Below are 20,926 nucleotides of genomic sequence, written 5' to 3'. Positions count from 1 at the left end.
TAGGATCATGCAACTAGAGTTTCCAAACAATTCCGTTAAACGTAAATGCACAAACATTAACAACAGAAGGCATGCACAAGTTTAGAAAAACTGGGTTATGGTTCGGGGCTTGCCTTCACACGCTAAGTTAGCTTGAGGGCCTTCGGCGGGTTCAGCAACGGGCTCTGCTCCGACTTGGAGCAGCTCTGCAGCCGCGTCCTCATCAAGCACTTGATGTAGCTCGTAGGTTCCGTATGCGACGCTCAGTTCTACACGAGATGCAATGCAAGGATAAGACACTTAGACGGTGATTTCAACAGTATTTGTAAGGACTTAAACCCAAAACTGTAGTAAAACTACATGAAAAGTTGCAAAACCTACTTTATTGGATTCTACTTAGAACGAGGATTTCAACCAAGGTGATTTCACATTTTTTTGATCTTTTTTCCTCAATTTCAGATGTAATTTCCAAGTTTCTGTCAATTTAATTTGAGTTAAAAGAGTCGAATCGGGGAAAACTTACGATCTGACCCTTAGACTTAAGGAATAACTGTACCGAGATTCTCAGATTTAACATAGAGAAGTTCTTAAAATTTAACACAGATACCCTCGGTCAAAAGAAAAGACACAACCGAGCCCTCGGGCGAGGCGGACAGCACTCGGGCGAGATGGACCAGGTCCGGTCACTTTCACGGACGATTCAGGGTCGGGAAGAGCTAGAAAGGGGTCGGTAGCTGACCTCCAGTGCTACTGACGAGGTCTCGGGGTCGGGAAAAAACAAGCCGAGGTGGAATGAGGAACAACAGCGGCTCGGGTCGGTGTCGCCAAAAATGGCGGCGGCGATCCGGTGAGACAGGGGCCTCAGAGGCTCCTTGAGCAGGTCGGCGAGCTCTTCGAACGGGTCGACGAGCTCCAGGCGACCAAGGCGAAGCTGACAATGAAGGAGTCGCTGCGCGAGGCTGGCCGGAGTGGCAGCTCCAAGTGTGGCGTTGAGTGCGGTGGAGAAAAACAAAGCAGGTAGTGCGGCAATATCGGTGGTGGCGAAGGGAACTTCGGTAAGAGGCTTCGGTACCTTTTTATAGATGCGCGGAAGTGTTCGGAGGAAGGACACGAGCTCGAGCAAGTGAGAGGGTAAGATTGAGGAAGAAGGAAGTGCTCTATCGTGGCGGCGATTGATCGGCGCCTCCATTGGCGAGGTCGGACGCAATCTTGCCCTGGTTGGGCAGCAAGGATTTTGGGCTGCGGGGGAGCTATCACTACCTGCGCGGTGGTTGGCGGAGGCGGCAACGTCACGGGGCACGCGCGTGGGCAGCGCGGTCGGGGTGTGACGGGAGGGCCAAAAGGCATTGGGGCGCGCCGTCGGGGATCCGGGTGGGGCGGATGCGCACGGGAGGCGAGGCAGCACCGGCGTGGCAGCGGCCGGTCTTCGGTCGTGGAGTGGTCGGGGCGGTGGCGGGGCCATGGGCAGTACACCTGGCGTGGCCGGCGAGACCTCGGGCGGGACGAGACGGGGCGGAGGGCCTGCAGGGCGTTGCTACGCGCGACTGGGGAAGAGGCACGCTGATCCATCTTGTCGCGGCCGGCGACTGGGCGAGGCGGCGGTCGCCGGTGAGGCCACACCACACGGCGGTGGCGCTCTGGAGCGCGGCGCACGCGCGCTTTGGCGCTGTCTGGCCGACAGATCCGCGAGATCTTTTGCCGAGCTCATCTTCAAGCCTCTCGATCTCCCGGTTTTCAAACCGTGCGACGTTGACTCCCTTTACACAAGTTGTAGTACACAGACCAAGGTCCAACTTTGTAATTGGATCAAGTTCAAAAACGCGGTGGATTTGGAGATTCAAAGCTCCAAAGTTTGGAGGAACGACAATTTCCGGGACTTAGAGAAAAACAGCGGCTTGGCTGGTTTTCAGGGTTCGGGGCTGATTTGAGCTTCAGATTTGGGAAGCTTCGGAGGTGAATTGGACCAAGGTCCAATTAACAAAGTTGTTGTAGGAACTTAGTTCTCCAACTTCTATAAAGGGATTTCTTGATATTCTGTTCAACTTTCCAAAGATAAACCCGCCCTAATGTGCCAGTTTGGGCTGATTTTCCAGACTTAGCCGGAATGGTTAAAGGAGGCTGAGTTGACCAAACTAAGGCCCCTTTGGTTGGGCTTTCCAACCTGCTTTTGCTTTTGCAAAAGTCAAAAGCCAACCAAAGGGTTCCAAAGCCATTGATGCTTTTGTCCAAAAGCAGCTTTCATGGTAGTACAAATCCAAAAGCACATCTCCCCCTACTTTCAAGTGCTTCTGGGGCAAAAAATTTCCCACCTGCCAGTGGTTATGATGTACCGTTTCATTTTCTAGTGATCTATTTTTTCTCTCGCACGCGAAAAGAACCAGACCAGTCCTCTCCCCCGTCCCCCGCACAGCACTGTCCCTGATCCAGGCGGACCGCCGCCCGCCGCCCTTGGCCGCCGGCCGGCCGTCTGCCGCCCCCCCCCCCCCTCACCGGCCACCGCCCGTCCACCGTCCCCCCACCGCTGGGCCCCCTGTCGTCGGCCCCCTAAAATCTGTCCGCCGCCCTCATCGGGCCCTCGTCGCCGGCCCATCTGACGCCCGCCGCCGGGCCCCCATCACCGCCCCCCTGACGCCCGCCGCCGCCCCCTGTCGGCCGCCGCCGGGCCCCCGTCGCCGACCCCTTGAGGCCCGTCCGTCGGCTCCTTGACACCCATCGCCACCTCCTGACTCCCACTGCCGCCCCCTAGATTCAACAGCAGGGCCCCCATCGCCGGCCCCCTGACGCCCGTCGCCACCCCCTGTCGACCGCTGTCGGGCCCCCGTCGTTGGCCCCCTGAGGCCCGCCGCCGGCCCCCTGACACCCACTGCTGCCTCCTGACTCCCGCCGCCGCCCCTTAGCTTCAACAGCAGGGCGCCCCATCACCGGCCCCCTACCCCTGCTCCTGGTCACCAGGCGCAGTATACGCCCAAGGTATGTCTTCCTTTTTCCTTCTCAACCAATTTTTTTTATAACACTTGTTTCGTATAAATCATTTACACTATTCTAATTGTTTTATGTTGTCAGGTACAATTACAACACAAAATCAAATAGGAAGCTACTTGCGAAAAGGAATTTCTTGTGGTATGAATAATCAATTGTACTCAGTATGGTTAAATGCAAAATGATAATTCAAAAATATATAATCAGTGAACATTTGTACTTGGACATCTATGCTTATTTATTTCCCATTAGTTTCATAGTTGGATAGTTGGCTTCATAGTTATGTCTTGGCTTAGTTCTTATGATTTTTCTTTGATTGGTTGAAGAATGGGTGATAAGGCGGATTGGGGTGATACTTTTTTAAGGCATTTCATTGATGCCTGCAAAGAAGAGATTGAAGCAGGGAATAGGCGATGGGAATTTTCACTACTACCGGTTGGAAGAACGTTGTTTTCAAGTTTGCAGAAAAATCCGGTGACAGGAGAAAAAAAACAATTGAAGAACAAGTTAGATCTTCTGAAAAAGGAGTATGCAACGTTTATGGAGTTCAAGAATTGTGCAACTGGTCTTGGATGGGATGAGGCAAAACAAATTGTTGACTGCTTAGACGAATGGTGGGACGAACACCTTGCTGTAAGAACTATGTTGTCATTGTAATTATATTCTTCCGATTCTTCATTATGGTGTGCCTTGCTAATTTTTTTTTCTAATTGTAGAGATGCAACAATCGTGAGAAAGGAATCAAATGCCACCATATTAAGTTTTGAAAACAAGGACCCAAGTTTCTTGATGACCTGCATATCTTGTTTGGCAAGGCACATGTAACTGGGTCTTCTGCATCCTGTCCTTGAGATATATCATCCGATGAGGCAAGTGATGAGAATGTGGATGAGGTAGCAAAACATACGCAGAAGGATATGACAGTGAACCTCGGAAAAAGGAAACACAAGGGTACCTCTATTGGTGTTGAAGAGAAGGATGAAAAGAGCCCATTCTTTCGTTTGTACAAGTCCACTTGTTTGAAGATAGAAAATGCTGCAGAGAGCATCTCCACAAGTTGAAGCATCATCAGCTCCTCCAACTAACCTAGTTCCTACCATTACAGAGACTATAAGAATGGTGAAAGAATGTGGGGTGCAAGAAGGAACTGCTCTAATGCACACAGCCGCTTCCCTAATTGTTAAACCTGAATTTAGGAAGCTCTTTAGCTCTCTAGAAACAACTAAAGGAAGACTAGATTTGATTGAGAGGGAGCTAGAAAAGGAGATAATGAAGCGCCACTGATTTGTTTCCATGTTTGTCAAATTATTTTATTGTCATATGTGACAACAATTTTCCTATGTTGAACCATAATTTGTTACCCTATATTGAAACATTATTTATCTATTAGTGTGTTATGTTGAGCTTTTTCATTTAGTATTGTCAAGATATTTGTTGTATTTAATTATTAATGTACTAATGTCTCATGTAGATGAATGATAGATTGGGAGATGTGATCAAAGGAGGACAAAAAGGACTACTACTGCTAGCTGAATTACACAGCATGCTGGTGCTATTGGAGAAATGGGCAAATTGTATACTGAGCGATATTTGCACAAAGCTGAATATAGGGAAACGTCAGAAATTAGAATTCAATGGGTGATGAGGTGTATGTCATGTCCGAGGTATTTTTACAAGATGTTTCGGATGAGCACCGAGATTTTTGATAAACTTCATAACTTGCTAGTCTCTATTTACGGATTGACGTCAACCAACAATGTTTCGTCTACTAAGTCATTGGCAATGTTCTTGTGGATTGTCGGAGGACCACAATATTTTTCACAAGCTAAAAATCGTTTCACACGGTCACTTTGGACAGTTCACATGAAGTTTCACAAACTGTTGAAATGTTTGCGCAAGTTAGCTAAGGACAATATTAAGCCAAGAGATCCTACTTTTTCTACGGAGCATGAAGGGTGAGAGAGGACCATTGTTTGCCATACTTTAAAGGCGCAATTGGAGCAATAGATGGTTCACATGTCTGAAGCGTCCTCACATCAGCGGAGACTATATGTGATGCAAATATCAGTCCCAGGAGGCTGATAGCATATTTATTCAACAGATAGCTCAGTTACCATACAACTCCCGAGGGAGTGGGCGTGAAAGCCACGCCGCGATAAGAAGCAAATAAATAACAGCGGCTAACCAAGCGACTGCCAAAAGACAGCACTGGGGACTACACGGCAGTAGAAGCATCTTGTGAAGGCCAACACCACAGGCAGCGTTGGGTGCGGACACAACCTCCTACTCAAAGTCCTCGGTGACGAAGTCTGGGTCTTCCTCTGTAGCAACGAAGCAAGGGTGAGTACAAAAGTACTCAACAAGTCCAACCCCATCCACGGAGGGGGATACAATCAAGAATATGCACAGGATATATCAAGAATAAAGTTAAGGTTTATTTGCAATAAAGCTAGATTTTCAACACATGCACGGGTTCATTTTCGAAGGAGTTTTTGCAAAGCTTTTCTTTTAGTAACCAAAACATTGAGTGGGGTTCATCCTACACAAAGGATCCAAATTTTATTGCTATCGGACTCCCCGTCCGCCATAGCTCACGGCACAACTTTCGGACACTTCCAAAATCCAACACACGCCATAAAGACCATCCATCTCCAAATGCTAGTTATGTGACCAAGCCGTAACTCGTCCAATGCCGTGGACATGGCTACCCGGATAGGTTTAACTCTGCAGAGGTTGTACACTTTTCCCACAAGTAGGGTACCGCAATACGATCACCTTAGTGCCGGTGCGGATCCTAACAAAACCATTACCCACCTTAGCCAAGACTGACTAGCCAACACGGAAGCACCCAAGGGGTAACGACCTATCCATGAGGTCGTAACCGGGACCTAACTCACAAAGATCTTACTCCTTTTCCATGAGCTTCCGTTGCTCACCAGCTCACCTGAAGACTAACAGTTTAGCTTGTTGGATTTATGCTAAGCCGTTGCCCATACAACGGTTGAGTGGTTGCACGATGATTGAATTAGGCAAGATGACATATCAACTCGGTCCTTAACCATGACAAGATGGATATCTCCCAACCTTGCTCAACCACTAAGGTACGAGCTCAACATTCTGGTGTTTCATACAAGAAACACCCATCCATCTTATCTAAGCATTTCTTGCCTTTATACCCGAAAACCTATTTTCTCATTTGCAAACACTCACACATTTAACCTCTAAATAAACCATTGTAGTCATGATTGAATTTGAGTAACAAGGTCCTAAGCATTCTAGCAGTAATTATCATCTAAACAGAGCAAGTCATATTTAGAGATAATTATAGGACAACAAGGATTAATCATAATAATCAAGGGGTGGCTATCAAACCATGTCTTGCAATAAAACAATATGTACTTTTATAAAACAGGCCAATAGGTCGTGTTTGAAAAACTAGGGATAAATATGCATCAAAGGGTGAGATTGGACTTGCCGTCCTCGAAGCCTTCCGGGAGTTCCGGCTCGTGCTGTTGGTCCTCGGGCTCGGGCTCGTGGTGAAACTCCTCCTTGTGCTCCTACTCGGGTACTCCGCGATCTACGGCACACACAAACGGGCACACAAATAAATAAAAGAAAATAAGATTTTACCCGTTGAGCTCCGAACAGAGAACGCGAATAGAAAATAGGTAGAATGAGTATTTTTGGGAAATTTGTATATGGATTAGCGGAAGTATACTGGAGGATGACGTGGTTGAATTTGGGATTAATTGGAGGAAGTTTGGCGCATGAAATGACGAGTTAAACATTGATTAGGGGCTTAAAAGAGAGTTTAGGACTAATCCGCGAGAAACCAGGGACCTATTTGTAAATATTTTCAGGAGTGGAGGGGCTGATCTGTGAGAAGCTCTTGAGAGTGGTGGAAGGGTTATTTCACAAAATAGAGAAAAGTGGGGGTTAGATCGGAATTTGGGGCTTCTTCTTCCTTTCTCCCTGTACCGAGACAGAGGAGTTGGAGGGGAGGGGCGGCCGGCCTGGGGGCGGCGACCTAGGCTTGCCGGCGGTGAGGGGAGGCGGCGGGAGAGGGTAGAGGAGGCTGTGGGGGATCTGTTTTGCCTGTTACCTCGGAGATTTGGAGAGGGGAAGGGGGCGGACGGTGGTGGCTTCTTGGGCGGCGGCGCACGGTACGGTGGCGGCAGCGACTTGGCGGCGCGCAGGAGCAAGGCGGGGAGCGGGGGATGTTGGCGACTGAGAGGTGGTAGAGGGGAGCTGGGCATTGAGGCATTTTATAGCCGACGGAGGTGGCCGGTGGTGGAGGTCGGGACCGGCGGTGGTGTGTGGCACGGGGGCCGGCAGGTGAGCAGCGGCGAGCGGCTTGCGCGGCGCCGGTGGGGTGGCGGTAGGGGCCGGCGGGTCTGGCGCGTGGAGCGGGGGCGGGGGGCGCCAGATGAAAGAGGCGGCCGCGGGCGGTGCGCCGGCGCCGGGCGCGCTGGGTGCCGGCGAGACCGGCGCCAGGGAGAGCGGGCGCGGCACGGCAAAATGGGGAGGCCCGGGACGTGCGGGGCCGGGGCGGCCGGCGGGGCCGGGGGACAATGCCAGTTGGAGGCCGGGTGCCTGGGTGCCAGAGGAGTAATGGTGCTAGGCTCCAAGAAGAAGGAGGAGGAGGAAAGAGAAGAAGGAAGGAGAAAAAAGAAGGAAGAAGAAGGAAGGAAAAGGAGAAAGAGAGGAAGGAAAAAGAAAATAAATAGGAGGAAAAAGAGAAAATGAAAGGGGAAGCCGGCAGCGATTGCGGCACGCGCGGCGGTCTGTTGACCAGCACGCGGCGAAAATTACGGGAGAGGATAAAATGATGGCTGTCGGCTTTGGGTGCCGGGACGGCGAAATCGCCGGAAAGATTCTGGGATTTTCGGGAGCTCAACGGTCGTAAGATTTTGAAAGCGATTTTTAACGGGTGATTTAAGTTGGTAATTTTTGCAGATGTTACAATGTTAAAGTGGTAGTACCAGTGGACGAAGTTGTTAACCACACATGCCGTCATGGATATACATCTCAAAATGTGCTAGCTATTTGTGACTTTGATATGAGGTTCACCTTTGCAGTTGCCGGGTGGTCGGGTTCTACACATGACACATGTATCCTCAATCATGCATTGGCAAATTTTCCTTCATTTCCCATGCCTCCTAAAGGTATACATAGTTCTTTCAACAAATTAGAAATATTTGTATTATTATGTACCTTACTAACTTGATTTTGTAGGAAAGTATTATCTTTTGGACTCAAGTTACCCAAACCGAATTGGGTATCTTGCACCTTTCAAAGGAAGCACATACCATATACCAGAATTTCAGCATCGTTCGGGGCCTCCTCAAGGAAAGTACGAGATGTTCAATTTCTTGCATTCATCTATTCGTAATGTCATTGAAAGGTCTTTTGGAGTCTTAAAGCAGAAGTGGCATATTTTGAAGGACATGCCAAGTTTCTCACCTCGTACTCAGAAACATATCATTATGGCTTATCTTGCATTGCATAATGTTATTCGTGACAGCAATTTGTGTGATAAGGAGTTCAAGAGATGTGATGATGATGAGGATTAATTGGTACAACATACATGTGGTATGAGACAAACACAAGGAGATGAGAGTGACGATGTGGAGAATGAGGATACCATGAATATCATTCGTACTAGGATAGCTGATGCTTTGTTAGTGCGAGAGGGGTAGAGTAATGTTGAGGGATGGCATCCTTGTATAGAACTTTTGATGGATATAGTTCTATTTATATGGACCAATCACTTTAATGGATGAAAAACATATAAAATTTATTTTTTTCTTTCTAAAGTAGTGGTTTACATTTGAACTAGTGAACGCATTATTTTGTTACGAGCAATTTGGATATAAACACACTCACAAACCTTTAGGGGCATTACAGGTATGTTTTACACAGCCTACAGTTTCACAGCTCCTCTAACCAAACGGTCTTCTGCTTTTCCCATAATTGCTTTCTCACAGCTGCTTTTCCACAGCCCACAACTCACAGCAGCTTTTCCAAAAGCCACAGCCCAACGAAACACACCCTAACTGACTTGGACCTGGATTCTGAAGGCTTTTTGGGGTATATTTCAAACTTGCTCCTTAGAACAAAAGTTGTTAAGGTCCTGAAGCTCTAAAACTTTTATATAGGGCTCAGCTCAAGATGACATTAGAAATTTCAAAATAGAGAGCCCCAAAGTTTGGACTTTGCTTGCTTTAGAATAAAACAACACAGATTGGTATTTTGAGTTTTTGGAGGGATTCTGCTCAGATTTAAGGGAAACACCAAAAATGAAAGTTGTTAGGAAAGTGGAGTCCTACAACTCTTAGTTGGACAGATCTTTAACTTCTTAAGCAAGAATTGAAGTTACGGTTTGGACAGCGCTTTAACCTTGTGAGGGCAAAAGTGTACTTTCACTTGCTAGAATGCTGCCAAAGCTCTTCTTTAAGCTCTAGTGACTTACCTTAGGATTAGAACACAGTTTAATTAATCTAGGTTGTTACAGCTGGCTCCAAGCTCCGTCTCATTGTCGCCGGCCAAAAATTCACCGCAGCCCCTCCATCATTTCCAAATCGCTCACTCTTGAAGCTCGTCCACCTCCCCAGCTCCGCCCCTGACCCATCTTCGATGAGGTCCAATGACCATACCACTAGGAATCTCAGTTCCCGCGGCCGCCTGTGCGTCCCGCCACCTGAAGCTCCCCTCACCACTGAAAAGCATCTCCCGGCCATCCCCGACTCCGTATATCCCCTCGAACCACCCTCCGTAGGCACGCAGCGGCAATGTGGTGCGCCCTGCCACGCACCATGGAGGTGGGCGGTGGTGGCACACAGGTCGGGGGAGCTCCGACACGAAGTTCTAGTGAGCGGCGGCCCTGAGGATGAGGAGCCACGTGGGCGTCCTCGCGCTTGGCTGCGAGCCCCGGATGTGGACGGTGGTGGACGCATCCACGGATTAGCAGCACGAGGAATCGAAGGGGGCGAACCTCTCAGCAGAAATTTGGGTGGGGCACCTAGCAGTCTCTTCCCCGCTCTCCTCCTCCTCTGGCTTGCTGTTGAGGGCAAAAATGGAGGAAAGGTCGAGCCGCCGGGAGGGCTCCTTTCGCCGGCCACCACTCATGGGACACTAGTGCGCAGCTCCGCCTTGCCGCTTCACTGACGGACCGTGACCCAGAAGGGAAAGAGGAGCAGCGGTAGCCCTTGTAGCGCAGGGCCGGCACAGTGGAGATTGAAGGGGTGGCGGCGGCGCTTGCTCGGGTTACGGGAAAAAGGGTATCAAGGATGGAGATGATGAGGAAGGGTGGGTGGGGACTAATCGAGGCCAGTGGTGTTGGGGGGAAATATTAACGACCTCCTAAGGTCCCTTAAAACAACAACCATAAAGGTCCAAGCCCACCTGCGGTGATGACGATTGCCACCGGCCCAGCATGGGAAGGGGACATCTAGCTCCGTCTCGCCTGACCCAGGGTCCTGGGGTCGGACATTCCCGACCCCTCGATGGCAAAACTCCGCCTCGCCCGACCCACGGTCCCAGGGTCAGATGCGCCCTACCCCTCAACGCAAGGTTCCGCTTCGCCCGACCCCGGGCGTAGGGGGTCGGACTCATCCGGGCCCACAAGACAAGGGTCCGCCTCAGGCGCGGACCGGCAGACGAGGGCGTGGATCTCGTGGGCCCCTTACCGATCTCGCCATAAACGCGCCGTGGCTCTGACGCGCAGAAAGGCGCCCGCACCCCTCGACGTGACTCACCACAAGTACCCAAGCGGAACACTGGAGCCATGACCACACCGGCTATAGTGGTCGCGGCTCCCCCTGATTCACCACAGGACACTCATGGCACGCGCCGCCCGACACAGGAAGGAGCGACAGGGACGCGACGTCCGTGTTCCACGGGCCGTAAATAGGACTACAGGGGTCGGTGGTCTCCCCCAGTGTGCATAGTTGCCACGACCGAACACCATCATCATGCTTAGCAGCAGCAGTCGCCAGGAAGATCATCGACAAGATTTGAAGACAGCCGCCCTCCTCCGGTGGACGCGCTGACAGGAGCCGAAGGCCGGAGCAGTAGGCGGTGACCCGGGGACTTGGTTCTTCTCTTTGTACTTTATTTTACTTAGCTTATCTCTTTTACTTCTCCACACACCCGGTTCACCTGTAACCCTGAGCCCTCCTTGCACTATAAAAGGAGAACCAGGGGCCCTGAGACAGGGGGACTCTCAAGTCAATAGAACCCACACACTCACCTCTAGAGCATCAGTGCACACCCAAGAGACTTGGGACCGGCTCCCTCTCTCACCCGTTTGTAACCCCTACTACAGACCCCGCGTGGACAACACGAGCGGCTCCTCATACTAGACGTAGAGCCTTTCTTGCTCGAACCAGTCTAACCCCGTGTCTTCCCACACCACCATCTGAAGCCTTACGCGCATAAAAGAAATTTACTAGCCGTAGTCTTGATCCGCTAATCTTGACAACAACAAGTGGGTGGAGGGGTACTATGGTCTTTTACCAATTTTAGCTGGTTTAGCTGGGGTTCAACCAGCTAAAGATCTTTAGCTGCAGCTAAAGTTTAGCGGGATTCTGTTTGCATCCAAAGTGGCTAAATTTAGCCAGCTAAACTTTAGATGAGGGATCCAACAAGGCCTAAGCGCAAGGTAGCTCCTCTTTTTTCTCTCATTCTTCCCTTCTTTTTTGGAAAGACATGTAGTCATTCCCTTTTTTTTTCTCCTTGGCTGAACACCTCGACCAACCAGGCTGGCCTACCCCGCGGGAATTGCTGAAGACATTCACATGAAAATATGGAACTTATTTGTACCCATTGACTTTGTCGTTCTCAATATGGAGGCCGATGCCAAGGCCCCTCTCATACTCGGAAGGTCATTCTTGAGCACAGCAAATGCACACATCAATGTCGGAGCTGGAGAAATCTAGCTCAATATGAATGGGCAGCAGGAGAAGTTTGCCTTTAAACCAAAGGTTGAACAATGCTCACAAGTCATGAACTAAAGACTTAAAATGTCCAAGAGAAAGCATAAGGCTAAGTTGAAGAAGCATTTACATTCTTGATCCATTCTTCTGCTCTCTTTCACTCACTTTGCTTAGAGGCTACATTCTGGTGAGATTGAGAGCATTCTAGTGCATTGCATCAAGTGTTTGCTCTTTGTGGCACTAGTGGATCTTCAAGTAAGCGTCATCAACTTGTTACTCTTGGAGGTTGCCACCTCCTAGATGGCTTGGAGGTTGTGAAACCATCAAGTCCTTCAAGAAGATTGTAGAGGAGCCTTGGTTATTCTTGTGAGAGGTTATTATGCTCGTCTAGCTGGAGTGATGAAGAGTAACTTTTGTGGAATCGGTATGGAGTAGTTCTTTGATCAAAGCTGGCTCAAACATCAAGTGGTGTCTTGATAGAGGAGCGGTTGTAACTTTAAATCCACCTCAATGTGGATTAGGGGTAATCGGCAAGTCATCGACACCATGTAATCAAATTTGCCTCTTGTGTTCAGTTGCTTTGTTTGCTCAATTTGATTTTTGCAATATACTTTGAGCATTTACTTTCCTAGAGATTGAATTGCATCTAGTCACCCTAGGTTGCAAACCCTTGCCTAGTCTAGGAAGTGTAAAAATAGGGATTCTCTTATGTTACTAATTCAATTTTTTAGCGTTGTGATTTTAGTTAAAACTGCCTATTCACCCCTCTAGTAGGTATCCTAGATCCTAGAGATACCACTTGTAACACCCCCACTCCAAAGCTGCATTACCTAGCCCTCCTCCTCTAGTCGGTATCCTAGATCCTACAGATACCACTTGTAACACCTCCACTCCAAAGCTGCATTGAGGCGCAGGTACGCATACACACATCACCCCACTTATACTTTCACCATCATTTCGTGCGAAAGGATTAACCTGGAGGTGCTATTCCTGGAGAATAAAGACTTATAAGTCGGTCCCACCCTTACTTAACTAGCAATGTGGTTCTATATCTATGCACACAACACTAATGGATCACTACTAGGCCATCTGAATTGGGTCGAATGTCACAGCGGGGTAATGTGGCACACATGAAGGCACTGCAGAGTGGGTCACATGAGCGTGTCCGAACTTGGACTTAGCGACAATGGGAGCGGTGGTATGATGTGTGTGTGGAGCGTGAGGGAGCAAGGGCATAAGGGGGGCAAGGCAGGTCGGACACAATGGTAGTGAGGCGAGGTAGATGCTGAGGAGGCGCGAAAGGCCACCACCTCATCATACGGGTGCTATCAAGCGTTTGAGCGAGGGGAGCAGGGGTTGGGTGCCTTGTGCGAGCATTGTGTTGAGGTGAGGATGGCCTGTGGTGTCGTCGAGCGTGCAAGAGAGGAGAGCAGTGCAGGTAAGTTGGGGCATGGTAGGCTTGTGCAATATGATCCAGAAGAGTTGGGTTAGTGGGTTAAGTTGGGCTGGAGTTTAGGTGGGTTTAAGCCCATATTAGAATAAGATTTTCAAAATAAATTTTATTTATATAAATTTTCATTTTAAATTCAAACTAGATTCAAGTTTAAACTTCACCCAAAAATCTAAATAAGGGCTAGTTGAAATTCAACTCACTCATGTATTATGATTAGTGCACAATTGAACTTAGTACCAAGTTTGAGTTGAGGGGTGAGAAGTAAATGCCGACTTAAGTTTGACCTATATATATGAATTGACACAAAAAGTTTTGAAAGTTTACATATTTTAACATTATATAAAAGTATGGAATTTCATAGAGAATATGTTGGTATGAGTTTCAAGCAACATACGTTCTCTATTAAATATTTCCTTGTGTTTACTTGGGACAAAATGAGTTCATTCATACATGGATAGGAAGGAACACAAGTGGGCATATTCCTAAGGTCGCCAAACTCCTGTACACAATCAAAGTCACCTGTAATTTCCTTCTTGCTTGCCTGCCTCCTCTTGCCGCTTAGTTCTCGAGCATTACTAGCTTGGTCCCCCTTCCCTCCAGCAAGGTCACTAGTTGTAGGGAGGAGCATGGACCCACCCCTATTAGATCTACTTGTAAAAATAGCTTTAATATTTTATTTTGTGGCCGTGATGCTGTTGGTATTTCTTATACTCCTAAAATTAATTCAAGATTAATTCTACAAGCGTACAAAATCACCATTATAGCATTTCACCCGGAAATATTTTCAGAATATTGTATTTACATTTTTTCCACAGGGAAACACTAGTGCTGACTGTGTTGACAAAATAAATCCTTGAACATACCACAACTTAACGAGCAACAACTCAGCCGGGGTAACGATAGATAGGAGTGATAACCATGACACATAAGAACTTTAAAGGTAAAAGATTGGAGCTCCTTTTTTTAGTGGTTTAAAAGTACCCACTTGTATTTATTGCTACTTTTGTCTATGATTTTGTTCACCATTTGATCTGGAAAAACAATTAAAAATTAAATTTAAGGACTATTTTTTATACTTGGTCCCACCAATTTGGTAGTCCTTGGTACCTCTCTTTAGGTACTTTCTTTGTTTGCATTGTTAGATTTCTCGGGATGGATGGCTCACATTTTTCCAACCATTCTAAATTTTCTCAAAAGATAAACATGGTGTAGCTAGTCGAGAGGACAACGAGACTGAGATAAATTCCTTAATACTTCTACATTCTTCAATCATCTCTAAAGCACAGTGATAGTGGTAGAAATATAAACCAAGAGACAGTCTATCCTAGAGTCTATCTGATACAGGGTGCCCGACCTTCTCATAGTAGAATCTGGATATGCCGTAAAATTCGACGAATTGGGTGAGTAACACGCTGCCCGTGCAACACACCTTTCACCTCGAATTCGCAAAACCACACGCTTGATAAGCAATCCACTCAACCACACAGAAGTGAATTAAATTGCCCCCTCAATTCCCAGCGGAAAAGCACGAACAATCTAATGGTAGGAACTCCAAATTCCCTATCTAGTTATTGGTTTGCAAGAGGCTAAACTCCTAGATGAGAACAAGAGCATATGCTGCAAGTTTTGATGTATAATAAACATGGTCTGACCTCTTAGGTTGTGTACATGATTATATATAACCCTACAATAGTTTTGGACCGACTTGGACTCGACTATGTTACAAAACAAAAAACCTAAGTTACAACCGATGCCTTGGTTTGATGATTCCGTCCGCCTCAGAAAGAATATGATAGCATGGCTGGATCCGTTGGAAATGTTATGAAATAAGCTTTCCAACGAGTATTTACTCACCCCAATCCGACTTCATATGGAGGAGTTATGCTATTTTTACTCCGTGTCTATCTGGTGGGTCCAAACCGAGTCCGAACTGAATTAAGCCTCTTCTATCTTTTATCTTCGTGATTGACTCGGCTTGAATCCATGCAGGACCACAATAGGACGTCTCCCATGTCCTTTGAACTTTCCCTCTAGTGCTAGAACCGTCCTCCCTCTCCTCCCTCATGATTCCATCATCAGATGATTGTGTTGTTAGGCACAACTTCATTTCAGCAATCCTCTTGTTTTATTCCTTAGTCTTGACCTCCAATGATACTAGTCCTTCAAACCTGAGAACAAGCAAACTACATGCATTAGGTAGTATACTATCCTCATAAAAAATATATACATTACTAAGGAACAGATTCACCTTATTTTGTATTTCCTATGCATGTGCTCATGTTATTGGTCCTTTGTATGCATTGGGAATATTGTCTTGATCATTCGGAGTAGCAACTATAGTAGAAGAATGTGAGAAGCTTGGGAGATCCTCATCACTATCCTAGCGACCTTTGTACATGTGGGAGATGCATACTTCAGCTAAGGAAAGGGATGAGAAGGGAGCCATCACATACACCTCTCTTAAGGGTTGCCTAAGATAACTAACCACTGTCACATGGTTGATTACATAGGCTGGATAGTGCTATCACCACTTGCCGGCTACCACAAGCAATCTGTGGGGCTAGGTGTAATTCAAGCCAGGCTATAACTCTAAGCATTGTGCTTATAGGAATACCCTAATACTCACTCCTAGATCCAGAGAGCAAGCAATCTACCGAGACTTGGTACAACAAGATACCGGTAAACAAAGGACTATGATAAAAGCACTCAGGATTGTATTCTAACCACTATACTCTAAACTACATATTTAGTACTAGAGCAAGGTAGTACTAAAATATAAATGACTCAAGATAGAAGATAATGCTTTATTGGTAACTAAAAGTCTTACAAGAGGAAAGTAGAAGTTACAAAAGCTTATATTGAAACTCCTAAAGATGACTCCGGAATCCGAGGCTAAGCTCGACACGACTCTAACTCTCGAACTAAACTAGCTTAACTTCCTTGGTGTGTGTCTATGAGAGATGGCGCCAATGACCCTATTTATATATGGCTTCCTCATCCTCATTGACCTCACTGTCGGTGTTTTATACCCGGCAACCTACCAAGGGGTATCCCGAGGTAGTAGATTGGTTGGTGAGAGATCATTGGACCTTGAACTCGAAGGTAAAAGCGAGGACACAAGACACGGATTTATACAGGTTCGGGCCGCCAGACTAGCATAATATCCTACATCCTGTTTGGGGTGTTGTATATTGCGCCCTGCGCTTGGATGTTGTGTAGCCTAATCATTAGCTATTGATGATGGTTCTGAGCTACCGATCTAGGTTCCCTTACCCTCCTTTATATACTTAGGGGGCGGGATTACTAGTCGGTTACAAGGAGGAGTCCTAGTAGCATTACATGGTATGAGTCCTAGTAGGATTATAGAGGAATCCTAGTAAGAGTCCGTCTTCTTCCTTCCTTGCGGGTACTAGGGATCTATCCCCGACAAGTCCCTGAGCGCTTCATAGTCGAATGCAATAGTCTTCGAGTATTTTTTAGATCCTCGCCGAGTAGTTTTGGTGCTATTTGAGTACTTGTCTGGCTGAATCTTCAAAGTTCTTCAAAGTTTCCATGAGGCTATGGTGTGCTCAAGCCCTTGATCATTTTGATTTTGTAATCTTCATCTTTGGAATGTGATATGGAGGGTGGCGGAAGTTGCACTCCATATGGAGTAGCCTTCGAGCCTTAGGTTGAATCGAAGAATCAAGCTGAGGGTCAATAAAATATTGAATCTTCTTTCTTTGCCCTTGAAAAAAAATCAATTGTTGGGTGTAGCTTATCAACCCCTGAGCCTTGGAATGATTAATTAATCAATCTGAGGGTCTTTAGTCTTCATACAAGTCATCATCCGAGTAGTTTTGCAACGTCGAGCCCCCGAGCTTATGCGCCAAGTGAGCCGTAGGAGCCATGTTGAGTAGTTATTAGCGCTTAGCCCCCGAGTTTGAGAGCAAACGGAGCTGCCGCAGGTATTTTGAGTAGTAATTGGCGCTATAGCCCCCGAGCTTGGAAGATAGCTGAGCCATTGGAGATATTCTGAGTAGTAATTGGCGCTTAGCCCCCGAGCTTAGCTAGCGGTGCCATTGGAGGTACGCTGAGCGTCCTGGAGAGTCATCGTCGAAGCTTGACCTGAAAATAGAAATGCATACATAATGTGGCATATTTGTAGAATTTGGAACTACTGAAATTTAAGTAGTGATAAATATAATGTAAATGTTGTGTGTCATGCTCTTGTTTTGGCCATATTTCTCGCGAGTAGTTAGCCTGTTACGTTTTGGCTCTCAGTCCCTGTTTAGCCATAGCGTGTGTGAGATCTTTGTGTCTCGTCTACACATATTGGCACTGCTACTACGTAGATCTTTGTGTCTCGCATCTTAGCATTTAGGCTTGATAAAAGATCCGAGGCTATCACGAATTAAGGCGTGTTCTACTCGAGGAGATTGGTGACCGCTAAGAGAAGACAACAAAAATAAGTAGTCGACATTGCGACAAAAAAAACTGCAATCGCATAAGAGTTTTCTGCCTTCCGGCGAGTTGATTTTGTGCGCATAGGATTTGTGCCTCCTTAGAGTGTAGCCATTGTGAGATTCCTGTATTCAGTGCATCAAATCAGTGGCTATTGCCTCCAAAATACAATATACCAAACCCCGTGGCGGTGCCTCAAAAACTCAGTGCACCAAACCCGTGGACGTAGCCTCCGTAATTCGGTGTACCAAGTCCGTGGCTATCGGTCAATATGCCTAGGAATAGTTGGCAAAGTGTAGCCCTGGAGGATAATTACCATCCAGAGGAGCACATAGATAGGTAGTCATCGCGTTGCCCTGCATGCGGAAAACAAGCCGAAAAATAATTAAAAAGGTGACTTAACTTGATTCATGGACGATTGTCGATGAAGCCGTGTTGATTGTTGATGAACCAACTAGTCGGAGTCGATTCCGACTAATTGTCGATGGTATGAAGCTTGCCCCAACTAGTTTTTAGTCGAGATGAGTAGTTGAAGTAGTCGCTGGTGAGTCGATGTGGCCGGATATCGATGTAGTCGAGGTTGTCGCTAGCTTGTTGGCGAGCGCTATGCTGAGTCGAAGTAGTTATAGATCACGGGCTTGCTACTTGTAGCAAGGAGATACTACAAGTTTGGCAGCTTGGTTATGTGCGCGTAGCACAAGTTCACGAAATTGGGCCTTGTTTAGTTGCCCAAGTTTGGGGTACCAAAATTACTGTAGCAACACTGTAGCGTTTCATTTGTATTTGTGAATTATTGTCTAAATATTAACTAATTTGGCTCAAAAGATTCGTCTCGCAAAGTACAACAAAATTGTGCAATTAATTTTAATTTCATCTACATTTAGTACTCCATGCATGTACCACAAGTTTAATATGATGGGGAATCTTCTTTTTGCATAGTGCCAAAGTTGGAATTTGGGGGTGAACTAAACAAGGCCTTGGTTTGTGCGGACAGAACAGCAGCCCTCCTAATTGCTTTTGTCCCTTGCACTGATCCATGTGCATGCTGTTGAAACATCGTTCTGGGATTCCTGGCATCCGTTCGATGAACAACAGCGTGCAGCGGGCCAGCTTTTGTGCATGATTAGCTGGGAAACTCTACGAGATCGAGTAAGGGGGTGTTTGGCTCCAGAGGCTAAACTTTAGTCCTATCACATCGGATATTTAGGTACTAATTAGGAGTATTAAACATAGTCTAATTACAAAATTAATTACACAGATGAGACTAATTCGTGAGATGCATCTATTAAGCCTAATTAGTCCATGATTTGATAATGTGGTGCTACAGTAACCATTTGCTAATGATGGATTAATTAGGCTTAATAGATTCATCTCGCGAATTAGCTTAGGAGTTCTGGAATTAGTTTTATAATTAGCTCATGTTTAGTCTTCCTAATTAGCATCCGAACATGACAGGGCTAAACTTTAACCCCTGGTATCCAAACAGCCCCTAAGCTTCGGACTCGAGTACCGAAACCAATTCCTACTAGGATTCTGGTCCAATGCCAACACCTTGATCTTGATGTGGACAATGGCAGCTGAATTGCTTCTCTCCGCTTCGGACTCGGCGGTGTACAACCTTTAACGGTAACATGAAATTGATTTCACCTCAAGTCGATCTTGTACTAACGAAGAATTTCATCGAGTCGGCGAGTTGTGATCGTCGACACATAACAGCAATTATGTTGTGTTGAGTAGATTGATCTTTATGATGATGTCCTTCAAGCTCGCTCGATGATCTCGACGATTACCCCTACCTGACACGCTAGATGTCGGTATTTTATACCCGGCAACCTACCAAGGGGTATCCCAAGGTAGTAGATTGGTTGGTGGGGGATCGTCGGACCTGAAACTCGAAGATAAAAGCGAGGACACAAGACACGGATTTATACAGGTTCACGCCGCCAGAATAGCGTAATACCCTACGTCCTGTTTGGGTTGTTGTATATTGTGCCTTGCGTTTGGGTGTTGTGTAGCATGATTGTTGGATATTGATTATGGTTTTGAGCTGCCGATCTAGGTATCCCTGCCCTCCTTTGTATACTCAGGGGGTAGGATTACTAGTTGGTTACAAGGAGGAGTACTAGTAGGATTACATGATACGAGTCCTAGTAGGATTACAAAGGCTGTAATCCTAGTAGGAGTCCGTTGTCTTTATTCCTTGCGGGTACTGGGGATCTATCCCCAACACTCACCGATGTCGTGTCATTGACTCACAAGGAACTATAGTGAGCTTGAATGAAATAGACTAGACAATTCCCTATTTGACACTAGAAAATTTACTTGTTCTTTTCTGAGCCCTCAAAATTTTTCGGTTCCCTATTTGACACCGGGTATAACTTTGGTTCCTTATATGACACTCTGTTAGATTTTCCATCCGATCGCCGTTAAATGCCCTGTGCAAAGATGATTTTGCCCCTATGGAAGAATGTGGGCCCCACCACAGCCACCCTCGCCAGTGGGCCCCACCACAGCCACCCTTCTCTCTGGCGTCTCGATCTCCCGTCGGCGAACGGTGGCTGCCCGCGGGCGCGGCGGGAACCCGAGCGGGAGCGGCGGCAGTGGGGACGGTGACGGGGCACTAGTGGTGGTGCGGTGGAGGCTGGCCGAGGCGGCGCGGGGAGGAGGGCGTGCTCGTCGAGCTCCACTCCCTCCCCCGCCGCGCCGCCCTCCGCCTTCGCTGCTCCGGCATCGACGCCAGCTCGTCCGCAGCCCGCTCGCGCACGCGTGGGGAGGGGTGGGAATGGCCACTGCGGCCGGAATAAACCGGCAGGGAAGGGCGCGGCCGGTCCTGGAGGTGCGGCCGGCATGCGTGGTCGCTTACAGCGATCGGGGTGGCGCGGCCAACCCGCACGGCTGGGGAGGCATGGCGGCGTGGTAGGCAGTGGGAGAGAAGAGGAGGAGAGGAAGGAGAAGGATGGCTGTGGTGGGGCCCATATTCTTCCAGAGGGGTAAAATTATCTTTTGACATGGCATTTAACAGTGATCGGATGGAAAATGTAACAGAGTGTCGTATAAGGAGCCAAAGTTATACCCGGTGTCCAATAGAGAACGGAAAATTCTTAAGGACCAGGAAAGGAATGAGTAACTTTTCTAA

Source organism: Setaria viridis, chromosome 3, assembly GCF_005286985.2.
Source record: "Setaria viridis chromosome 3, Setaria_viridis_v4.0, whole genome shotgun sequence".
NCBI lineage: Eukaryota > Viridiplantae > Streptophyta > Magnoliopsida > Poales > Poaceae > Setaria > Setaria viridis.
The sequence above is the reverse complement of the archived record's forward strand: the minus strand, read 5'-3'. Positions refer to the sequence as shown.